The sequence below is a fragment of the Triticum aestivum genome, chromosome 7B, assembly GCF_018294505.1.
Source record: "Triticum aestivum cultivar Chinese Spring chromosome 7B, IWGSC CS RefSeq v2.1, whole genome shotgun sequence".
Lineage (NCBI taxonomy): Eukaryota > Viridiplantae > Streptophyta > Magnoliopsida > Poales > Poaceae > Triticum > Triticum aestivum.
The window spans coordinates 145829869-145855186 of record NC_057813.1 but is presented as its reverse complement, the minus strand read 5'-3'; the positions used below and the strand labels follow the sequence as shown (position 1 = coordinate 145855186).

General features: G+C 44.4%; 1 pseudogene; it reads left to right on the top strand.

Annotated features, from left to right (window-relative positions):
* Positions 1–1144: 1144 nt before the first annotated feature.
* Positions 1145–2328, top strand: LOC123161244 (nuclear transcription factor Y subunit B-8-like; annotated as a pseudogene).
* Positions 2329–25318: the final 22990 nt, after the last annotated feature.

Genomic DNA, 25318 nt, shown 5'->3' with positions numbered 1-25318 from the left:
TGTAGTCAGGTCGTACGACTCAATGATCCCTTTCCAACCCGTGATTTTTTTTCTCTCCACGGATGCATGCGTGGGACATCACGCATGGACTCTTTTTGTACATCGAACGGCAGTTAATAATTATTATAGGAGATCTAACAAACAATAATCTTATTCTCAAGGATTAACGTGGAGTCTTTATTGGTGCTTCCAATTAGTAAATATAAGAAAGATATAAGATATAAGATGGAAGTAAGAGGTCTTGGTTTAATTCAGTATCTCCTCCTAGCATTTTATTTCAGCTTATTTTGTAACTTCTTTTCTTGTACTTTCCTCTTGGTATTGTTTCTTTTTTTTTCTCTCTTGAACTTTTATTATATTTTTTTGACATTACTACACACATCTCTACAGAATATTCATTTGCATATATTTTTATTAAAATTTGTACTTATAGGTTTATTTTAGATTCACTCTTTTTTTTCCTTGCAATTTAATAGTTGTATTACAGATTCAATCTCTTTCGTGCTTGTAATTTCATAGGTTTTCTTATCCATCTTCAAAGTCCTGTGCCGCCATTGATTTGGTTGTCATTACGTTGCAGCTTTGTTGCCTTGTGTTTAGGGCATGTACAACGCGACTAGCTGCCTCGCAAGCCACGTAGGCTCGGGTGTCAGAGACGGTGGCTTCACAGCATGTCAGAGTCACCTGCAGAAGAGGCCGCTACTTGGCCGGGAAAAGTATGAGCGAAAGGAAAAAGAAAGGGAAGCCCTGCTTGTTGCGTGAGTGGATGAACAAGGATAATCCACATGGAGCGATTGCTTCATCGGTACAATCGTATGTGGAGGGGATGAGACCAACATTTGCTATAGCCTCCGTAGCTCATGCCCTTAATGTGCCATTTCAGTTTCAAAATGACCTGTCTACAGGTCATGAGAAAAGAAAAAGAAAAACTACGGCCCTCACCACCAACGGTTGTAATCACATTTATACGTATGTTTATCGTTTTCCTCTGATTAATAGCCTCATGCATGAGTACATGTCTTTGCCCGAACCACTCAATGGACACTTGTCGTTTGATCTGTAACACAAAGGACAGCTAAGCCAGCACCTAATACCTATCTCTGCCTATTTAACACACTGAAGCAACTCGATCGGAAGCACGGCACTTACAAACTCAATCAGCAAAGCCCTAAAGCCAAGTGCGAGTGCGACTACCTGCATTGCACCTTGGCTAGCCCTAGACATGGAGAACGACGGCGTCCCCAACGGACCAGCGGCGCCGGCACCTACCCAGGGGACGCCGGTGGTGCGGGAGCAGGACCGGCTGATGCCGATCGCGAACGTGATCCGCATCATGCGCCGTGCGCTCCCTGCCCACGCCAAGATCTCCGACGACGCCAAGGAGGCGATTCAGGAATGCGTGTCGGAGTTCATCAGCTTCGTCACCGGCGAGGCCAACGAACGGTGCCCCATGCAGCACCGCAAGACCGTCAACGCCGAAGACATCGTGTGGGCCCTAAACCGCCTCGGCTTCGACGACTACGTCGTGCCCCTCAGCGTCTTCCTGCACCGCATGCGCGACCCCGAGGCGGGGACAGGTGGTGCCGCTGCAGGCGACAGCCGCGCCGTGACGAGTGCGCCTCCCCGCGCGGCCCCGCCCGTGATCCACGCCGTGCCGCTGCAGGCTCAGCGCCCGATGTACGCGCCCCCGTCTCCGGTGCAGGTTCAGAATCAGATGCAGCGGCCCGTGTACGCTCCCCCGGCTCCGGTGCAGGTTCAGAATCAGGTTCAGCGGCCCGTGTACGCTCCCCCGGCTCCGGTGCAGGTTCAGATGCAGCGGGGCATCTATGGGCCCCGGGCTCCAGTGCACGGGTACGCCGTCGGAATGGCGCCCGTGCGGGCCAACGTCGGCGGGCCGTACCAGGTGTTCGGCGGAGAGCGTGTCATGGCCCAGCAATACTACGGTACGGGTACGAGGAAGGAGCGTACGGCGCAGGTAGCAGCAACGGAGGAGCCGCCATTGGCGACGAGGAGAGCTCGTCCAACGGCGTGCCGGCGCCGGGGGAGGGCACGGGGGAGCCAGAGCTAGAGCCAGCAGCAGAAGAATCGCATGACAAGCCCGTCCAATCTGGCTAGTCGCGTGCACGGCGCGCGTTAGCTTCTGCGTCCTGTGTACTGTAATAATTTGCCGTGTCGATCCGGCCATGGTTTGTGTGTGCTTAGTGCTTATCTAATGTGGGCTTGTCCTCTAGTAATTCATGTATTGCTTATCTAATGTGGGCTTGTCCTCTAGTAATTCATGTACTCTTTGCTGTTGAAGTTATCGTCGCTTAATTTGGTTTTGCTTAATTTGGCTACTCGTAATTGATGATCGGGTGAAAAACCGCATTTGTTTCGAGAAGGGTTTCGGACTTCTGCATCATTGTGATGCACACCGTAATACATAATATTTTGTATTGCAAATTAGACCTGCCTATGATGTCACGAGCATGTCATATTCACGGTCATCCAATAATTAAGTATGAGACAGAATGCAGTACATAATATTTTTTTTGCAAATTGAAGCTTCTTATAACGTCAGGAAGATGTCATGTTCACGGGTCATACGGTCTCTCACGCTCAAACAAAAGTCATACTCTATCTATCTATCTATCTATCTATCTATCTATCTATCTCTAGCCACATGTACGTGTGTATGTGTGTCGGTTAGCAAAGTGGTCATGATTGAGTTTGGAGCGATGTACGGACATCTTGCGCGCGTAGCTGGAAAGGAAACTGCCTGACGTTGGTGCACTGATGGGGCACGCGCCCCAGGCTGGCGTGGAACGGTGGAAAAAACATCATCGCGTGCGGCGTGATTGATAGACTTGCGTGAACTTTCCTCTCAGCAAACCGCACGTGCATACGCAGGGAAAAGACATAGCAACGTGTGCCTCGCAGCGACTGTTGTGCGGCTAGCAGCCAATGTGGTTTGCCATTGTAGCTCCCGTCACCCACCGTCATAGCATCACCGAGGCTCTTGCATCATCCGCCGCCCCGCTTGCAGCATCCACTGCCCATCGTCGCAGCATCACAATCCTCCATGGCCATCGCTTCTCGTCGCACCATCCACCGCCCGCCTTCGCAGCATCACTGTCCTCGCCATGGCAGCCATCCATCGTCTCACCGTTTACCACTGGGCCTTGTGGCATACACGGCGAGTCACCATATATAGCAATACCGTCCTCGCCTCCAGAATAGTCATCGGTCGTCTCCTGCCGCTCGCAACAGTCACCTCACGGTTGCACATTATTGTCGTCGATCTCAACATCGACAGTCGCCCTCATATAACCGATGACCGCTGCTTGTAGCCTAGACCGGCGCCACTCAAAGCACACCTATCCGCGCTCACAACACGCAACAGTGCAACCCGAATCATCACGTGACCACTTGCCGACGCTTCGGCTGGTCGGCCTAGCAACAGCGACCTCAGGCCATGCATCAGGTTGTCTTGCAATAGATAGGGACAACGGTGACTGGCGCTCGCAACGCGCGCACGTGAGAGAGAGAGAGAGAGAGAGAGTGGGAGAGAGAGAGAGAGAGACAGAGAGAGGTGGGGAGGCGACGAACCTAATTCTGGACGAGTGTGGGGACGAAGAAGGCGACAATTCACTCTCAAACTGTTGTAGCAGCCATGCGGGCAGGGGCGATGGCTTAGCACCAGAAGCAGTGAATGAAGGACACTCCGGGGAGAGAGTGGCTCGAGGGTTGGCCACCGGTAGAAGTCAAGAGCTAGACGAAGAGAGAGAGAGAGAGAGAGAGAGAGAGAGAGAGAGAGAGAGAGAGAGAGAGAGACGGAGATATGGGGAGACAGGGGGAAGGGGGAAAGTTTATTCGGCGGAGAGATGAAAAGGCAAGTAATTTTCAAAGGTGGAGATAAGGTGTGTGTGGTACAGGTAGGGACACATGACTGCGTGGGCGGCGTGGGAGGCGACCAACGTAAGGATGGATCGGCCGCTCCATTATAAACATTTACCCAAAAAGAAAGCACTTCTGGTTCCCTTGATGTAATGGTATACAAACTCTGGATGCTCGGTAGTAACTTGTCAAATGTACTATAGCGCGAACGTGTGCTCGCTATCTTGATAGCGTGACGTGTCATGCGTGCACCAAGAACGTGTGGAATGCCTCACTCGTGTGACACACCCTGCATGAGCGTGCATCCCCCTTCCATACACCAGTACAGCATCAAGCCAAGTCACAATTTAGGTGGGTGAAAAATCCACTCCATCTAGGTAGGTAACAGACTTTTCTACATATGCGGATCCTGAATTCTCCCTTATGTCACCCCCTACTTTTCATGCTCACTTCCATACCTTCCTAAAGATAAGATGCAAAAACCCTTCGACTGGTTCTTCCCTCCCCGACCCCATCTAGAAACCAAAATCACCGGAGTACGAAAAGATGATGCCGTCAGTAATGTATGAAATGTTGCCAAGTGTTATGAGCATATGCTACCATCTCGATGGTGTGATAAATTACCATCCTAGAAAACAAATGTATCCGACAAAAAATGTGAGCCCGGTTTCCCATTGCAAGAGAAGAAATACATCTCAAGACCCAATGCATAAGTTACCATATTCCACCACGTAGAATTACAATATGTCATAATAAAAGTAGCAAAAAAATATGGGTGGATCTACTACATAGTACATTTTTTCTTAGTTGTGGTACGATAGATGATTAAATTACCAAGTTTTCATGCACAACACTTGCCAAAATATGCAGTTTACCATATCCTGTCATGTTGACTTAAGTTGCCATGTTTGCTTAGCTACCCAAAACTTACCAAGTTAACATAAAATGGCACTAGTTAGAGCATCTCTAGCAAACCTCGTATATCGTCGACCCACAAAACTCGTTTACAGTTCGCGAAAAACGGTTTTGCGGGCCAGCGCGGATGCCGGGCAAGCAGACCCCGCATAGCGGAACTATAAAACAGAATATTTGCGGATATTCCATTTTACAGTTCCGCTATGAGGGGTCTGCTCGGCTGGCGCCCGTGGCGTCCCTAAATCAGATGGGTTTTTATCTGAATTTGACACATATGCCACATATTCAGAATTATTAATTCAATATAAGATAAGATGTCTATATAACAATACAACAATCGTCCAAATTACAATAATTATTGGAATCACCAAAACAAACTAAATAATTCAATACAAGACTTGTCCCGAATACAAATCACACATGAATTAAATGCAAAAGTGGAATGTGTTACTGCCCACCTCTTTGCCAATGGTGCTCAATGAGATCCTCCTAAAACTGAAAGTGGGTATTTGCATTATCAATCTCCTTGTAGGTCTGAAGGAATGCTCTAATGTGTTTAGGGTCTCTAGCTTGTTTGACACGGCTACCCACATTGTCGTAGAAGAACTTCATGTTCATGCCTCTCTTATCTTCGAGAATCATATTGTGAAGAATAACATAGAGGGTCATGATGATCGCTTTTCCCAAAAACGAGCAGGACCACGAACAATGGCAAACCTAGATTGCAAAACCCCGAATGATCTTTCATTATCTTTTTGGGCTGCCTCTTGTACCCTTGCAAATTCACATTGTTTCCTAGTTTTGGGGTCTTTGATGCTCTTGACAAATGTGCACCAAGAAGGGTAGATATATACCATCTGCAAGATAGTACTCCTTTGTGTATTCATCCCCATTGATAGTGTAGTTGCAAGCAGGAGCATCACCACTAGCAAGCCTAGCAAACAAATATGACCATTGCAACACATTGATATCATTGAGAGTACACGACATACGAAAAAAGCAATGTCAAATCCATATATCCTCGAATGCTACGGCCTCTAGCACAATTATTACATCATGAGACTTGCCACAATACATTCCCTGCCATGCCTTCGGACAGTTTTTCCAAGTCCAATGCATACAATCAATGCTTCCTAGCATGCCAGGCCAACCCCTTCTCTCACTTGTTGCCATAAATTTTTTTGTGTCTTCCTCATTGGGTGCCTGAAGATATTCAGGACCAAAGACATGGATGATCATGTTGACAAACGTACGCACTGACTCGATTGTAGTATCTTCACCAATGCGGACGTACTCATTGACATAGTCTGCCGGAATGCCGTATGCAATTACCCGCATAGCTGCCGAGATTTTTTGATATGCACTAAATCCCTTCAAGCCCGCAACACTTCGTCTTTGAGCAAAATACTGACAATTGGCCTTGCAAGATTGCACTATTTTTATAAAGAGGGATCGACTCATTCGGTACCTTTTCCAAAAGATGTGCGGCGGATATGTTGGATTGTCCGCGAAGTAGTCTTGCATCAACATTTCGTTCCCGAGATGGCGATTTCATGGAATGCAAAGACGGCCGATGGTCGATCCTCACCCTCTGTTTCAATTCTCATCTCCGTGCTCCTTCATGGTGAGGGCCATCACCAACATCTGATGCCGATGGTTCTCAAGCAGCATCTCAACATCCAAGTTGTCCGACTTGGGCGAATCGTCGAGCAAAAACCTCTCACGAGGGCTCAATTCCATCTACAATCACAAATACGAATGCTGCATGAACCAACTATGCATAGCGCATCCCAAAGCACAAACACAAGTACTCGCTAGCGGCTTGGGCGGTGGCACTACGGTGGTGGATCCCAGATCGGCGACAACGACTAGTGGCGAGTCAACTCATCTAATCCGGGGAACCGGTGACGCGGCAAGGTGGAACAGGGTGCGGGGTGTTGGGGAACGTTGTATGAAAAACAAAAACTTTCTACGCACACGCAAGAACTATCCACGGAGATGCATAGCTACGAGAGGGGAAGAGCATCTACATACCCTTGTAGATTGCTAAGCGGAAGCGTTTATCACGCGGTTGATGTAGTCATAGTCTTCGTGATCCAATCACGATCCAACCGATCTAGTACCAAACAGACGACACCCCGAGTTTAGCACACGTGCGGCTCGATGACATCTCCTCCTTCTTGATCCAGCAAGCGGGAGAAGAGAAGTATATGGGATCACAACCAACACAACGGTGTGGTGGTGATGGTGGTGGTGGAGCACCGACAACACTTTGTTAAGCGTCGCCGGGACGAGGCGGTGGAACTATGGATTAACGAGAGAGAGAGGGGCGCCAAGGGCTTGGTGTCTCCTCTTGGGGCGCCCCTCCCCTCTATATATAGGTGGAGGGGCGTGGGAAACAACCCCTCCAAGCTCTAGGGCGTAGCTTAGGGGGAGAGGACTTGGACTCCAAGTCCAATCCTATTCCTACTAGGACTCCTTTTTTGCATTCCCTAGCCACATGAACTTTTGAGGACTTAGTGCGCCTGGCTCAATATGGCCAGGGCGCCTCCCTGCAGCCCATGGTAGCCCTTGGGTCATGGTGAACCCACGTGTGGACTTCTGGATCCCTCCTTAATCGTTCAAAACCTTCTGGAAGCTTCCCGGTACAATACCAAAAAAACTGCACCTTTTCCTGAACCCAAAATATGACTTCCCATATACAAATCTTTACCCCTTGGCAATTCTGAGACTCCTCGTGATGTACGGGATCTCATCTGGTACTCCGAACAACATTTGGATACCACACATCAAATATCCAATACTACTCCAATGTCAACGAACGTTAAGCGTGCAACCCTACGGGTTCGGGAATTATGTAGTCATGACCGAGACACCTCTCCAGTCAATAACCAATAGCGGGACCTAGATGCCCATATTGATTCCTACATATTCCATGAAGATCTTTTATCGGTTGAACCTTTATGACAACATACGTAATTCCCTTCGTCTGTTGGTATGTTACTTGCTCGAGATTCGATCGTCGGTATCTTCATACCTAGTTCAATCTCGTTACCGGCAAGTCTCTTTACTCGTTCCGTAATACATCGTCTCATAACTAACTCCTTAGTCACTTTGCTTGAAAGCTTCATGTGATGTTGTATTATCGAGAGGGCCCAGAGATACCTCTCCGTCATACGGAGTGACGAATCCCATTATCGATTCACGCCAACAAAATAGACACATTCGGAGATACCTGTAGAGCATCTTTATGATCACCCAGTTATGTTGTGATGTTTGATAGCAGACAAGGTATTCCTCTGGTATTCGAGAGTTGCATGATCTCATGATCAAAGGAACATGTATTTAACATTCAAGAAAGCAGTAGAAATAAACTGAACGATCATACGCTAAGCTAACGGATGGGTCTTGTCCATGACAACATTCTCCTAATGATGTGATCCCGTTATCAAATGACAACACATGTCAATGGTTAGGGAACCTTAACCATCTTTCATCAACGAGCTAGTCTAGTAAAGTCTTACTAGGGACACGGTATTTGTTTATGTATTCACACATGTATTTAAGTTTCTGATCACTACAACTCTAGCATGAATAATAAACCTTTATCATGAATATGGAAATATAAAATAACAACTTTAATATGGCCTCTAGGCCATATTTCCTTCAGTCTCCCACTTGCACTAGAGTCAATAATCTAGTTCACATCGCCATGTGATTAACCCCCATAGTTCACATCGCCAGGTGATTAACACCCAAAGAGTACTAAGCTGTGATCATGTTTTTCTTGTGAGAGAAGTTTAGTCAACGGGTCTGTCACATTCAGATCTATACGTATTTTGCAAATTTCTATTTCTACAATGCTCTGCATGGAGCTACTCTAGCTAATTGCTCCCACTTTCAATATGTATCCAGAATGAGACTAAGATTCATCCGAATCGGTGTCAAGGCTTGCATCAACATAACCCTTTACGACAAACTCTTCATCACCTCCATAACCGAGAAACATTTCCTTAGTCCTTTTAGGTAAATAAGGATAATTTTGACCACTGTCCAGTGATCCACTCCTAGACCACTATCGTACCCTCTTGCCAAACTCATGGCAAGGCACACAACAGGTTGGGTATACAGCATGGCATAATTTATAGAACCAACGGCTGAGGCATAGGGAATGACTTTCATTCTCTCTCTATCTTCTATCATGGTCGGGTTTTGAGTCTTACTCAACTTCACACCTTGCAACACAGGCAAGAACCCTTTCTTAGACTTATCCATTTTGAACTTATTCAAAACTTTTCCAAGGTATGTGCTTTGTGAAAGTCCTATTAAGCGTCTCGATTCATCCGAATAGATCATGATGCCCAATATGTAAGTAGCTTCATTGGGGTCTTTCATTGAAAAGCTCTAATTCAAGTATCCTTTTATGCCATCCAGAAATTCTATATCATTTCCAATCAACAATATGTCATCCACATATAATATCAGAAATTCTATAGAGCTCCCACTCACTTTCTTGCAAATACAGGCTTCACCGTAAGTTTGTATAAAACCATATGCTTTGATCACCTCATCAAAGCGTGTATTCCAACTCCGAGATGCTTGCACCAATCCATAGATGGATAGCTGGAGCTTGCACACTTTGTTATCACCTTTAGGATCGACAAAAACTTACGGTTGCATCATATACAACTCTTCCTCAATAAACCCCTTAAGGAACGCAAGTTTTTTTGACAGCCATTTGCCAGATTTCATAATCATAAAATGCGGCAATTTCTAACATGATTCAGACAGACTTAAGCATCACTACGGGTGATAAAGTCTCATCATAGTCAACCCCTTGAACTTCGCAAAAACTTTTGCGACAAGTCGAGCTTTGTAGATAGTAACATTACTATCAGTGTCAGTCTTCTTCTTGAAGATCCATTTATTCTCTATGGTTTTCATATCATCGGGCGAGTCCACCAAAGTCCACACTTTGTTCTCATACATGGATCCTATCTCATATTTCATGGCCTCAAGCCATCTGTTGGAATTTGGGCTCATCATAGTTTCTTCATAGTTCGTAGGTTCGCCTTGGTCTAGTAACATGAATTTTAGGACAGGACTACCATACCACTCTGGTGCGGATCATGCTTTGGTTGACCTACGAAGTTCAGTAGTAACTTGATCTGAAGTTTTATGATCATCAACATTAACTTCCTCTCTACTTGGTGTAGGCATCACAGGAAAGCCTTTCTGTGATGTGCTACTTTCCAATCCGAGAGAAGGTACAATTAGCTCATCAAGTTCTAGTTTCCTCCCACTCACTTCTTTCAAGAGAAACTCCTTCTCTAGAAAGGACCCATTCTTAGCAACAAAGATCTTTCCTTCAGATCAATGGTAGAAGGTGTACCCAATAGTTTTTTAGGGTATCCTATGAAGACACGCTTCTCCGATTTGGGTTCGAGCTTATCTTTCTGAAGCCTTTTGACATAAGCATCGCATCCCCAAACTTTAAGAAACGACAACTTAGGTTTCTTGCCAAACTACAGTTTATATGATGTCGTCTCAACGAATTTAGACGGTGCCCTATTTAACGTGAATGCAGCTGTCTCTAATGCATAACCCCAAAACAATAGTGGTAAATCGGTAAGAGACATCATAGAACGCACCATATCTAATAAAGTATGGTCACGACATTGAGACACACCATTATGCTGTGGTGTTCTGAAGGAAATATGCCCTAGAGGCAATAATAAAGTTGTTATTTTAAATTTCCTTATTCATGATAAAGGTTTATTATTCATGCTAGAATTATATTGATTAGAAACCAAAATACATGTGTGAATACATAAACAAACGCCGTGTCCCTAGTAACCCTCTACTAGACTAGCTCGTTGATCAAAGATGGTTAAGGTTTCCTAACCATGGACATGAGTTGTCATTTGTTAATGGGATCACATCATTAGGAGAATGATGTGATGGACAAGACCCATCTGTGAGCTTAGCATAATGATCGTTCAATTTTATTCCTATTGCTTTCTTCATGTCAGATACGTATTCCTTCGACTATGATATTATGCAACTCCCGGATACCGGAGGAATGCCTTATGTGCTATGAAACGTCACAACGTAACTTGGTGATTGTAAAGATGCACTACAGGTATCTCCGAAGGTGTCTGTTGAGTTGGCATAGATCAAGATTAGGATTTGTCACTCCAAGTATCGGAGAGGTATCGCTGGGCCCTCTCGGTAATACACATCATAAGCTTGCAAGCAAATGACTAAGGAGTTAGTCATGAGGTGATGTATTATGGAATGAGTAAAGAGACTTGCCATGTCCCTAGTAAGCGTCTACTAGACTAGCTGATTGATCAAAGATGGTTAAGGTTGCCTAACCATGCACATGAGTTGTCATTTGATAATGGGATCACATCATGAGGAGAATGATGTGATGGACATGAGCTGTTCGGAGGGCTGGGGTCGATCTGTAGATTGGATCGGAGGGGGACTCCAGAGCAGGCACGACGAGGCCCGCGAGGATGTGAGAGGGGGCAGTGAATCCGGCGAAGATCAGATCACCCTGCGTGTCCGCAATGTATTCCAGAGTACCGAATTGAATTCGGTGTTTACGGGCAAAGTTGTCGATCTGATCCAAACGACCAGTTGGGTTGGCGTGCAGCACGATGCTGCTGAACACGAAGAGTTAACCGGGGACGAAGAAGTCCCCGGATCTGATGCCTTCTCCTATGAACAGGAGAGCCATCAATCCTTTGGGCGACCCTATAGCGGAACTCCCAATGAAAGGACCAATGTCGGTGTCCAAACCAGCAGACCTCGGGGTAGGGGTCCCGAGCTGTGGATTTGAGATCGATGGGGAACAAGGGACGATGAACACGGTGTTTACCCAGGTTCGGGCCCTCTCGAAGATGTAATACCCTACGTCCTGCTTGATTATATTAGATGTATAGTATGGTGATAGAGTAGATCGACCTCGAGATTAGCATGAGCTAAACCCTAAAGTGATGAGGTGATGGAAGTCGCTCTACCTCTAAAGACTACAATCCTCGATTTATATAGACATCGATAGGGTTAGGGTTACCGAAGACAGATTACAATGAGGGGTAAAGAGATCCTGCCTATCCTTGACTTGGAGGGCACACCATGACTTCATAGATCTTTGTCATTATGCGGCTTATCCAGTAGGGCCCATGTTCGATGGGCCGATGCCCTGAGGACCCCTTAACCCATGACTCCCTCAATAATATTCATCACTTTTCCTCTCGTAGGCACCAATTTTGTTTAGTATGTTAATGGCAATACTGGTTATTCAGTATCTTCTATTCTTGAATAGGAATATTAACATTAAATCTTTAATTTGGCTTGTAGAATTATGACATGCACTTCAACACTACCATGTGGACCATGTGCACATGGGCATTCACTAGTGCAGGATGCTGCTAATGCGACACTACGATTAGAGACCCTTCGAGAAACTGTGTGTGATGCAATAATCGCAAACGGTGGTGTAAGAGAACCATCAAAAATGTGCAAAACGTTTGCGATGACGGATGCATCAAACACAGTTCAGATTTTAGTTGCGTGTGTGATGCAGGGCATATAGTTCAGTTCAATTAACTATTTGCGACGAGGAGTAACAAAAAAAATGGGTAGCCAGATGAAGGCATGTGCAAGACACAACATATGGTTCACTAGGATGAACTGTTTGTGATTTTGCAACATAAAAGAAATAGTCAGCCTGCTCAAGGTGTGTGCGATATACAACATGCGGTTCACTCGGATGAACTTTTTGTGTTGAGATGAGAGAACATAAACGGTTCAATATAACAAGATGTGTGTGATATGCGGCAAACAGGTCTGTAATCAGAAATGTGTGCGAAGACCGATAATAACACAAATGGTTGCAGCTAATATGACGCGTGTGTTGTGCGATGGGATTGCATACAGAACAACAACATATATATTACATGCATGATTAACCAAATTCAACATCCAATTACATAGGTGGCTACTACAACCATGGCATTTACACACACCAAAGTAAACTATTACATGCATAATTTCATAGGTTGCTACTACACACATTACACTTCCACACACCAATAAAGTAAACTATATATTACATGCATGATTAACTAGTGTAAATGATCATCTGATCATCATCTACTTCTTGTGACACTTGGTCTGCTAGTGGCTTGATTCGGGCTCGTTGATTTGGGTAACGAGGCACTTCCTCATGTCATCGATCCGCCTATGCATCTTGTAGCATGTGTACACGCTCTTGGCCACGAACCTGAGGTGAGGTTCATCTAGTCACCGCATCCAGGCCCTGCGCCAGGATACGGGATTTGTTCTCTGGGCATCCTGCTTTATCTTTTCGTAGTAGGGGTTGATGATGGCTGAGGCAAGTTCGACCAGGGAGTCCTTCTTCGTGCTGGCCCAGACCCTGTAGTGGTCACAAATTTCGACAAGGTTCTGGCAGGCCAAGCCCATAACACTGAGCGCTTTTACATCGTCGATGGTTTCCACTATGGCGAACTTGTAGTTGATGCTGCTGACAAACCTGTTGAAACGGTCGCAAAGCTCTCTGGCCATGCAGTAGTGTGATGTCTACTACACAACCTTCTTCTTGTAGACATTGTTGGGCCTGCAAGTGCACAGGTTTGTAGGACAGTAGCAAATTTCCCTCAAGTGGATGACCTAAGGTTTATCAATCCGTAGGAGGCATAGGATGAAGATGGTCTCTCTCAAACAACCCTGCAACCAAATAACAAAAAGTCTCTTGTGTCCCCAACACAACCAATACAATGGTAAATTGTATAGGTGCACTAGTTTGGCGAAGAGATGGTGATACAAGTGCAAAATAGATAGTAGATATAGGTTTTTCTAATCTGAAATAATAAAAACAGCAAGGTAACGAGCGATAAAAGTGAGCGTAAACGATATTGCAATGATAGGAAACAAGGCCTAGGGTTCATACTTTCACTAGTGTAAGTTCTCTCAACAATAATAACATAGATAGAACATATGACAAGCCCTCAACATGCGACAAAGAGTCACTCCAAAGCCACTAATAGCGGAGAACAAACATAGAGATTATGGTCGGGTACGAAACCACCACAAAGCTATTCTTTCGGATCGATCTATAAAAGAGTTTGTACTAGAATAACACCTTAAGATACAAATCAACCAAAACCCTAATGTCACCTAGATACTCCATTGTCACCTCAAGTATCCGTGGGCATGATTATACGATATGCATCACACAATCTCAGATTCGTCCAACCAACATAAAAGTACTTCAAAGAGTGCCCCAAAGTTCTACCGGAGAGTCAAGAACGTGTGCCAACCCCTATGCATAGGTTCCCAAGTGTCACGAAACCCACAAGTTGATCACCAAAACATACATCAAGTGGCACATGATATCCCATTGTCACCACAGATAATCACGGCATGACATACATCAAGTGTTCTCATAAAGACTCAATCCGATAAGAAAACTTCAAAGGGGAAACTCAATTCATCACAAGAGAATAGAGGGGGAGAAACATCATAAGATCCAACTGCAATAGCAAAGCTCGGGATACATCAAGATCGTGCCATAGAGGAACACGAGAGAGAACACGAGAGAGAGAGATCAAACACATAGCTACTGGTACATACCCTCAGCCCCGAGGGTGAACTACTCCCTCCTCGTCATGGATAGCACCGGGATGATGAAGATGGCCTCCGGTGATGGGATCCCCCTCCGACAGGGTGCCGGAACAGGGTCCCGATTGGTTTTTCGTGGCTACAGAGGCTTACGACGGTGGAACTCCCGATCTATTTTCTGTTCTGGAAGTTTTAGGGTACGTAGGTATATATGGGTGCAGGGAGAATGTCGGTGGATCTACGGGGGCCCCATGAGGCAGGGGGCGCGCCCAAGGGGGGAGGGCACGCCCCCCACCCTCGTGAGCACCTCCCGTATCTTCTGACGTGGGGTCCAAGTCATCAGGAGGGTTCCCTTCCAAAAATAACTTGTCCAGTTGATTTCGTTCCGTTTTGACTCCGTCTGATATTCCTTTTCCTCGAAACACTGGAATAGGCATAAAACAACAAATCTGGGCTGGGCCTCCGGTTAATAGGTTAGTCCCAAAAATAATATAAAAGTGGATAATAAAGCCCAATATTGCCTAAAATAGTAGATAAAGTAGCATGGAGCAATCAAAAATTATAGATACGTTGGAGACGTATCAGGCATCCCCAAGCTTAATTCCTGCTCGTCCTTGAGTAGGTAAATGATAAAAAGAGAATTTTTGATGCGGAGTGATACTTTGGCATAATTTCAATATAAATCTTCTTAATCATGGTATGAATATTCAGATCCGAAAGATTCAAGATAAAAGTTCATATTGACATAAAAATAATAATACTTCAAGCATACTAACAAAGCAATTATGTCTTCTCAAAATAACATGGCCAAAGAAAGTTATCCCTACAAAATCATATAGTCTGGCTATGCTCCATCTTCCCCACAAAAAGTATTTAAATCATGCACAACCCCGATGACATGCCAAGCAATTGTTTCATACTTTAACATTTTCAAAACTTTTTCAATCTTCACGCAATACATGAGCGTGAGCCATGGATATAGCATTATATGTGGAATAGAATGGTGGTTGTGGAGAAGACAAAAAGAGGGAATATAGTCTCACATCAACTAGGCGTATCAATGGGCTATGGAGATGCCCATCAATAGATATCAATGTGAGTGAGTAGGTATTGCCATGCAACGGATGAACTAGAGCTATAAGTATATGAAAGCTCTATAAAAGAAACTAAGTGGGTGTGCATCCAAATTGCTTGCTGACGAAGACCTAGGGCATTTTGAGGAAGCCCATCATTGGAATGTACAAGCCAAGTTCTATAATGAAAAATTCCCACTAGTATATGAAAGTGACAAAATGAGAGACTCTCTATCATGAAGATCTTGGTGCTACTTTGAAGCACAAGTGTGGTAAAAGGATAGTAGCATTGTCCCTTCTCTCTTTTTCTCTCATTTTTTATTTTTTATTTGGGCCTTTTCTCTTTTTATGGCCTTTTTATTGGCTTCTATGGCCTCTTTTATTTTTTTTCGTCCGGAGTCTCATCCCGACTTGTGGGGAATCATAGTCTCCATCATCCTTTCCTCACTTGGGACAATGCTCTAATAATGATGATCATCACACTTTTATTTTTCTTACAACTCAACAATTACAACTCGATACTTAGAACAAAATATGACTCTATATGAATGCCTCCGGCGGTGTACCGGGATATGCAATGAAACATGAGTGACATGTATGAAAGAATTATGAAAGGTGGCTTTTGCCACAAATACGATGTCAACTACATGATCATGCTAGCAATATGACAATGATGGAGCGTGTCATAATAAACGGAACGGTGGAAAGTTGCATGGCAATATATCTCGGAATGGCTATGGAAATGCCATGATAGGTAGGTATGGTGGCTGTTTTGAGGAAGGTTTATGGTGGGTGTATGATACCGGCGAAAAGTGCGCGGTATTAGAGAGGCTAGCAATGGTGGAAGGATGGGAAAAAGTGCGTATAATCCATGGACTCAACATTAGTCATAAAGAACTCATATAATTATTGCAAAAATCTAGAAGTTATCAAAGCAAAGTATTACGCGCATGCTCCTAGGGGGATAGATTGGTAGGAAAAGACCATCGCTCGTCCCCGACCGCCACTCATAAGGAAGACAATCAATAAATAAATCATGCTCCGAGTTCATCACATAACGGTTCACCATACGTGCATGCTACGGGAATCACAAACTTCAACACAAGTATTTTTTAAATTCACAACTACTCAACTAGCATGACTCTAATATTACCATCTCCATATCTCAAAACAATTATCAAGCATCAAACTTTTCTTAGTATTCAACACACTCATAAGAAAGTTTCACATATCTTGAACACCAAGTATATTAACATTAAGCAAATTACCATGCTATTAACAACTCTCAAAATAATCTAAGTGAAGCATGAGAGATCAAGTTTCTTTAAAACAAATACACCACCGTGATCTAAAAGATCTAAGTGAAGCACTAGAGAAAAATTATCACGCTCAAAAGATATAAGTGAAGCACTATGAGCAAAACTAACAAGCTCAAAAGATATAAGCGAAGCACATAGAGTATTCTAAAAAATTCCAATTCATGTATGGCTCTCTCTCATTAAATAATTTCAGATCTTGATACTTATTCAAACAGCAAGAAAAGATAAATAAAACTACAATGCAAGGATAGCACAACTCATGTGAAGAAGCAAAAACTTAGGCTCAACCGATACTAACCAATAGTTGTTGAAGAAGAAAGGTGGGATGCCTACCGGGGCATCCCCAAGCTTATATGCTTGAGACTTCTTGAAATATTATCTTGGGGTGCCTTGGGCATCCCCAAGCTTGAACTTTTGTGTCTCCTTAATTCCTCTCATATCATGGTTTCTCTTTTTATCAAAAGCTTCATTCACAACAAACTCAACAAGAACTCGTGAGATAGGTTAGTATAAACCAATGCAAAACCTTATCATTTTCTACTGTAACAAATCACTAAAATTATTATTCAACATTGAATACTAAATGCCTCTGCATATTTAATACTCCTATCATCAGATAGAATCATTAAACAAGCAAACATATGCAAACAATGCAACCATAACAGCAATCTGTCAAAACAGTACAGTCTGTAAAGAATGCAAGAGTATCAATACTTCCCTAACTCCAAAAATTATGAACTAAAATTCCCACTGTAATAAATTTATCAGAGCTCAATATGCAAAATATTCAACATTATACCATCTCTGACTTTTCTAGGGAATTTTTGCAACAGCGGTAAACTTTCTGTTTTCAAACAGCAACATGCATACTAGCAAAATAAGCATGGCAAAGGCTATCCTTGACTTTTTTATTATAACTAAAGATGCAAAACATTATTCTAACTAACAGAAAGCAAATACTAACAAAATAAAATGACGCTCTAAGCAAAACACATATCATGTGGTGAATAAAAATATAGCTCCAAGTAAAGTTACCGATGAACGAAGACGAAAGAGGGGATGCCTTCCGGGGCATCCCCAAGCTTAGTTGCTTGGTTGTCCTTGAATATTACCTTGGGGTGCCTTGGGCATCCCCAAGCTTAGGCTCTTGCCACTCCTTATTCCATAGTCCATCGAATCTTTACCCAAAACTTGAAAACTTCAACCACACAAAACTCAAAACAAAACTCGTAAGCTCCGTTAGTATAAGAAAATAAAACCACCACTTAGGTACTGTAATGAACTCATTTTAAATTCATATTGGTGTAATATCTACTGTACTCCAACTTCTCTATGGTTCATACCCGTCGATACTACTCATACATTCATCAAAATAAGCAAACAACACATAAAAAACAGAATCTGTCAAAAACAGAACAGTCTGTAGTAATCTGTATAAAACGTATACTTCTGGAACCCCAAAAATTATGAAATAAATTGCTGGACCTGAGAAATTTGTCTATTAATCATCTGCAAAAGAATCAACCTAAAAGCACTCTCCAGTAAAAAATGGCAGCTAATCTCGTGAGTGCTAAAGTTTCTGTTTTTCACAGCAAGATCATATAAACTTCACCCAAGTCTTCCCAAAGGTTCTACTTGGCACTTTATTGAAACAAAAGCTATAAAACATGATTACTACAGTAGCATAATCATGTGGACACACAAAAACAGTAAGGATAAATATTGGGTTGTCTCCCAACAAGCGCTTTTCTTTAATGCCTTTTAGCTAGGCATGATGATGACAATGATGCTCACATAAAAGATAAGAATTGAAACATAACGGGAGCATCATGAAGCATATGACTAGCACATTTAAGTCTAACCCACTTCCTATGAATAGGGATTTTGTGAACAAACTAATTATGGGAACAATAATCAACTAGCATAGGATGGCACAACAAGCATAACTTCAAGATTTTAAGCACATAGAGAGGAAACTTGACATTATTGCAATTCCTACAAGCATATGTTCCTCCCTCATAATAATTTTCAGTAGCATCATGAATGAATTCAACAATATAACCAGCACCTAAAGCATTCTTTTCATGATCTACAGACATAGAAAATTTACTACTCTCCACATAAGCAAACTTCTTCTTTATAGGATACGTATCATCACAATAATCATCATAGATAGGAGGCATGCTTTCATCATAGTAAATTTACTCATCAAAGCTTGGGGGACAAAAAATATCATCTCCATCAAACATAGCTTCCCCAAGCTTGTGGCTTTGCATATCATTAGCATCATGGATATTCAAGGAATTCATACTAACAACATTGCAATCATGCTCATCATATAAAAACATTCTATAGATTTCTTCTTCTAGCACTTGAGCACAATTTTCCTTTCCATCATACTCATGAAAGATATTAAAGAGGTGAAGCGTATGAGACAAACTCAACTCCATTTTTTTGTAGTTTTCTTTTATAAACTAGACTAGTGCTAAACCAAGAAACAAAAAGATTCGATTGCAAGATCTAAAGATATACCTTCAAGCGCTAACCTCCCCAGCAATGGCGCCAGAAAAGAGCTTGATGTCTAATACACAACCTTCTTCTTGTAGACGTTGTTGGGCCTGCAAGTGCACAGGTTTGTAGGACAGTAGCAAATTTCCCTCAAGTGGATGACCTAAGATTTATCAATCCGTACGAGGCGTAGGATGAAGATGGTCTCTCTCAAACAACCCTGCAACCAAATAACAAAAAGTCTCTTGTGTCCCCAACACACCCAATACAATGGTAAATTGTATAGGTGCACTAATTCGGCGAAGAAATGGTGATACAAGTGCAAAATAGATAGTAGATATAGGTTTTTCTAATCTGAAATAATAAAAACAGCAAGGTAACGAGCGATAAAAGTGAGCGTAAACGATATTGCAATGATAGGAAACAAGGCCTAGGGTTCATACTTTCACTAGTGTAAGTTCTCTCAACAATAATAACATAGATAGAACATATGACAAGCCCTCAACATGCGACAAAGAGTCACTCCAAAGCCACTAATAGCGGAGAACAAACGTAGAGATTATGGTCGGGTACGAAACCACCACAAAGCTATTCTTTCGGATCGATCTATAAAAGAGTTCGTACTAGAATAACACCTTAAGATAAAAATCAACCAAAACCCTAATGTCACCTAGATACTCCATTGTCACCTCAAGTATCCGTGGGCATGATTATACGATATGCATCACACAATCTCAGATTCGTCCAACCAACATAAAAGTACTTCAAAGAGTGCCCCAAAGTTTCTACCGGAGAGTCAAGAACGTGTGCCAACCCCTATGCATAGGTTCCCAAGTGTCACGAAACCCGCAAGTTGATCACCAAAACATACATCAAGTGGCACATGATATCCCATTGTCACCACAGATAATCACGGCAAGACATACATCAAGTGTTCTCATAAAGACTCAATCCGATAAGAAAACTTCAAAGGGGAAACTCAATTCATCACAAGAGAGTAGAGGGGGAGAAACATCATAAGATCCAACTACAACAGCAAAGCTCGGGATACATCAAGATCGTGCCATAGAGGAACACGAGAGAGAACACGAGAGAGAGAGAGATCAAACACATAGCTACTGGTACATACCCTCAGCCCCGAGGGTGAACTACTCCCTTCTCGTCATGGATAGTGCCGGGATGATGAAGATGGCCTCCGGTGATGGGATCCCCCTCCGGCAGGGTGCTGGAATAGGGTCTTGATTGGTTTTTGGTGGCTACAGAGGCTTGCGGCGGCGGAACTCCCGATCTATTTTATGTTCTGGAAGTTTTAGGGTATGTAGGTATATATGGGTGCAGGGAGAACGTCGGTGGAGCTAAGGGTTCCCCACGAGGCAGGGGGGCGCGCCCAGGGGGGAGGGGCGCCCCCCCCCCCACCCTCGTGAGCACCTCCCGTATCTTTTGATGTGGGGTCCAAGTCCATCAGGTGGGTTTCCTTCCAAAAATAACTTCTCTAGTTGATTTCGTCCCGTTTTGACTCCGTCTGATATTCCTTTTCCTCGAAACACTGAAATAGGCATAAAACATCAAATCTGGGATGGGCCTCCGGTTAATAGGTTAGGCCCAAAAATAATATAAAAGTGGATAATAAAGCCCAATATTGCCTAAAACAGTAGGTAAAGTAGCATGGAGCAATCAAAAATTATAGATACGTTGGAGACATATCATAGTGGTAGATGAGGACATGATGACCCACACACAACTGGGTGACGGCAACCTTCTGATCTATGCCAGGACGACCGGCGGTGTACTGGAGGTCGATGCCGACCAGCTTGTACTTGTCTCCAGCAAGCAACTGCTCAACGGTGTTTATGTAGTCGTCCACCACGGCCGGGTCGATGGTGTACACCACCGAGAGATCTGTCTCCCTCGCGTGGGTCTCCACTTTATGCTCGTCGAATGATACGTCGCCAACGTATCTATAATTTTTTATTGTTCCATGCTATTATATTACCTGTTTTGGATGTTTATGGGCTTTACTTTACACTTTTATATCATTTTTGGGACTACCCTACTAACTAGAGGCCCAACCCGAATTGCTGTTTTTTTGCCTATTTCAGTGTTTCAAAGAAAAGGAATATCAAACGGAGTCCAAACAGAATGAAACCTTTGGGAGCGATCTTTTTGGAACAAACGCAATCCTGGGGACTTGGAGTGGACGTCAAGCAACAAACGAGGCGGCCACGAGGGTGCCCGGCGCGCCCCCCATCTTCGTGGGCCTCCCGAGCGTCAACCGACCTACTTCTTCCTCCTATATATATCCACGTACCCCGAAAACATCTAGGAGCACCACAAAAACCTAATTCCACCGTGGTAACCTTCTGTATCCGCGAGATCCCATCTTGGAGCCTTCGTCGGTGCTCCGTTGGAGGGGGAATCGACCATGGAGGGCCTTTACATCATCTCTAAGGCCTCTCCGATGAGTTGTGAGTAGTTTACCACAGACCTTCGGGTCCATAGTTATTAGCTAGATGGTTTCTTCTCTCTCTTTGAATCTCAATACAAAGTTCTCCTCGATCTTCTTGGAGATCTATTCGATGTAACTCTTTTTGCGGTGTGTTTGTCGAGATCCGATGAATTGTGGGTTTATGATCAAGTTTATCTATGAGAAATAATTGAATCTTCTATGAATTCTTTTATGTGTGATTAGTTATCTTTGCAAGTCTCTTCGAATTATCAGTTTGGTTTGGCCTACTAGATTGATCTTTCTTGCAATGGGAGAAGTGCTTAGCTTTGGGTTCAATCTTGCGGTGTCCTTTCCCAGTGACAGCAAGGGCAGCAAGGCACGTATTGTATTGTTGCCATTGAGGATAAAAAGATGGGATTTATATCACATTGCATGAGTTTATCCCTCTACATCATGCCATCTTTCTTAATGCGTTACTCTGTTCTTCATGAACTTAATACTCTAGATGCAGGCAGGAGTCGGTCGATGTGTGGAGTAATAGTAGTAGATGCAGAATCGTTTTGATCTACTTGTCATGGACGTGATGCCTATATACATGATCATGCCTAGATATTCTCATAACTATGCACTTTTCTATCAATTGGTCGACAGTAATTTGTTCACCCACCGTAATACTCATGCTATCTTGAGAGAAGCCACTAGTGAAACCTATGGCCCCTGGGTCTATCTTTTATCATATAAGTTTTCCATCTACTTTTATTTGCATCTTTTACTTTCGAATCTATATCATAAAAATACCAAAAATATTTATCTTATCATATTATCTCTATCAGATCTCACTTCCGCAAGTTACCGTGAAGGGATTGACAACCCCTTTATTGCGTTAGTTGCGAGGTTCTTGTTTGTTTGTGTAGGTGCGTGGGACTTTTGAGGAGCCTCCTACTGGATTGATACCTTGGTTCTCAAAAACTGAGGGAAATACTTACGCTACTTTGCTGCATCATCCTTTACTCTTCAAGGAAAACCAAGGCAACGCTACCTTGGTTGTATTCGGCGTTAGAAGACACTATTATGGAGTCCGGACACTTACAATCTTGCCAGGGGCTTGGCCCTTGAGGGCCACTCCTCTTCGCCGTCGTCGGTGTTGGTGGAGTAGTCCGGAGGAAGGGTCCTTCCCTTCTTGGACCCTCCGGCCTCCCCAGTTGGGGAGGCCTTCCTTTTCTTCTCTTCCCCCATTGGGGAAGAAGCTTATTTCTTCTCCTCCTCGTCTTCGCGGGAGGAGTCCGCCTCGAAGTCATCAGATGATGAGTCTAATAACACCAGACGACAGGAACTCTTTCGAGTTCCCGTGGCCTTCTTCTTGGCCTTCTTCTCCGGCACCACATGAGGTGCTGGAACCAGCAGCCACGTTAAGCGGGCGTCCGCTGGGTCTTCTGGCAAAGGATCCGGACAGTTAGTCTGCCCGGCCTTCTTCAACCAGTCCTGTCAAAGGAGAGGGAGTTTAGATCCCACATAGAGTCAAACTATGGAAAGCAAGTGTCCCATAAAGGATAATATAGCTTACCTCGTCAGCCTGGCGCTGCGAGCTGAATCCGCGATCTTCGGTGGCGGATGCGGGAGCCTCGGCGCCCTTGAACAGCACCCTCCAGGCCTCTTCGTACATAGTGTCGAAGAACCTGCTCAAGGTCTGGTGCTGCGCCGGACCGAATTCCCACAAATTGAAAGCCCGTTGTTGGCACGGGAGAATCCGGCGGATGAGCATGACCTGTACTACGTTGACAAGCTTGAGCTTCTTGTTCACTAGCTTTTGGACGCAGGCTTGGAGTCCGGTCAGCTCCTCCGAATCGCCCCATGTCGGGCCCTTCTCTTTCCAGGAGGTGAGCCATGTGGGGATGCCAGATCTGAATTCGGGGGCCGCTGCCCATTCAGGGTCACGCGGCTCGGTGATATATAACCACCCCGATTGCCATCCTTTGATGGTTTCCACGAAGGCGCCTTCGAGCCATGTGACGTTGGGCATCTTGCCCACCATGGCGCCTCCGCACTCCGCTTGGCGCCCGCCCACTACCTTCGGCTTGACATTAAAAGTCTTCAGCCATAAGGCGAAGTGGGGCTGGATGCAGAGGAAGGCCTCACTCATGACGATGAACACCGAGATGTTGAGGATAAAATTTGGGGCTAGATCATGGAAATCCAGGCCGTAGTAGAACATGAGCCCCCGGACAAATGGGTGGAGTGGGAAGCCCAGTCCACGGAGGAAATGGGGAAGGAATACCACCCTCTCATGGGGCTTGGGGGTGGGGACGAGTTACCCCTCGTCTGGAAGCCGGTGCGCAATGTCGTTGTGCAGGTATCCGGCTTTCCGCAGCCTTTTGATGTGCCCCTCTGTGACGGAGGAGGCCATCCACTTGCTTCTCGCTCCGGACATGGTTGGAGAAGGTTGAGGCGAGATGTGCGGGCTTGGGCGCTGGAGCTCGAGTGCACGGAAATAGATAAGCAAAGGAGGAAGAAGGCGTAGGTAAAAAGGTAGATCCTTATCCCCTTATATGGACGAAACTATGCGTCCCCACTAGCCTGATAAAACTCGCTTATCTCCCAAGCGCCATAATCAATGGCGCGGTTGGGTTACCCACGCCCGTATTGATGAGAATCCCAGAATAAGGGGACACGATCTCTGCTTTGACAAGACGTGCCAAGGAAACCGCCTCGCTAAACGCGCTGAGGTGGAACAATAAAAACGATTCGAGTAAAGGCTTGGCCGTGGTGTGACGTTATGCCACGAAATACGTCAGCAAATTGAACTTGTGTGAATATTATTCTCTCTACGGTGGAATGTGGAATTCATTTTGCAGAGCCGGACACTATCCCGGTGTTCAAAATCTTCTACTGATTATTCGGAGAAGGAACCCGCCTTGCAATGCCGAAGACAATATGCGCGCCGGACTCGTCGTCATTGAAGCCTGGTTCAGGGGCTACTGAGGGAGTCCTGGACTAAGGGTTGTCCAGATAGCCGAACTATCATCATTGGCCGGACTCCAAGACTATGAAGATACAATATTGAAGACTTCGTCCCGTGTCCGGATCGGACTTTCCTTGGCGTGGAAGGCAAGCTTAGCAATACGGATATATAGATCTCCTACCATTGTAACCGACTCTGTGTAACCCTAGCCCTCTCCGGTGTCTATATAAACCGGAGGGTTTTAGTCCATAGGACGAACAACAATCATACCATAGGCTAGCTTCTAGGGTTTAGCCTCCTTGATCTCGTGGTAGATCTACTCTTGTAATACCCATATCATCAATATTAATCAAGCAGGACGTAGGGTTTTACCTCCATCGAGAGGGCCCGAACCTGGGTAAAAACATCGTGTCCCTTGTCTCCTGTTACCAGCCGCCTAGACGCATAGTTCGGGACCCCCTACCCGAGATCCGCCGGTTTTGACACCGACATCGAGCATGAATCATATAGTAGATATGATCAACATAGTGATGTTCACCATCGAAAACTACTCCATCTCACGTGATGATCG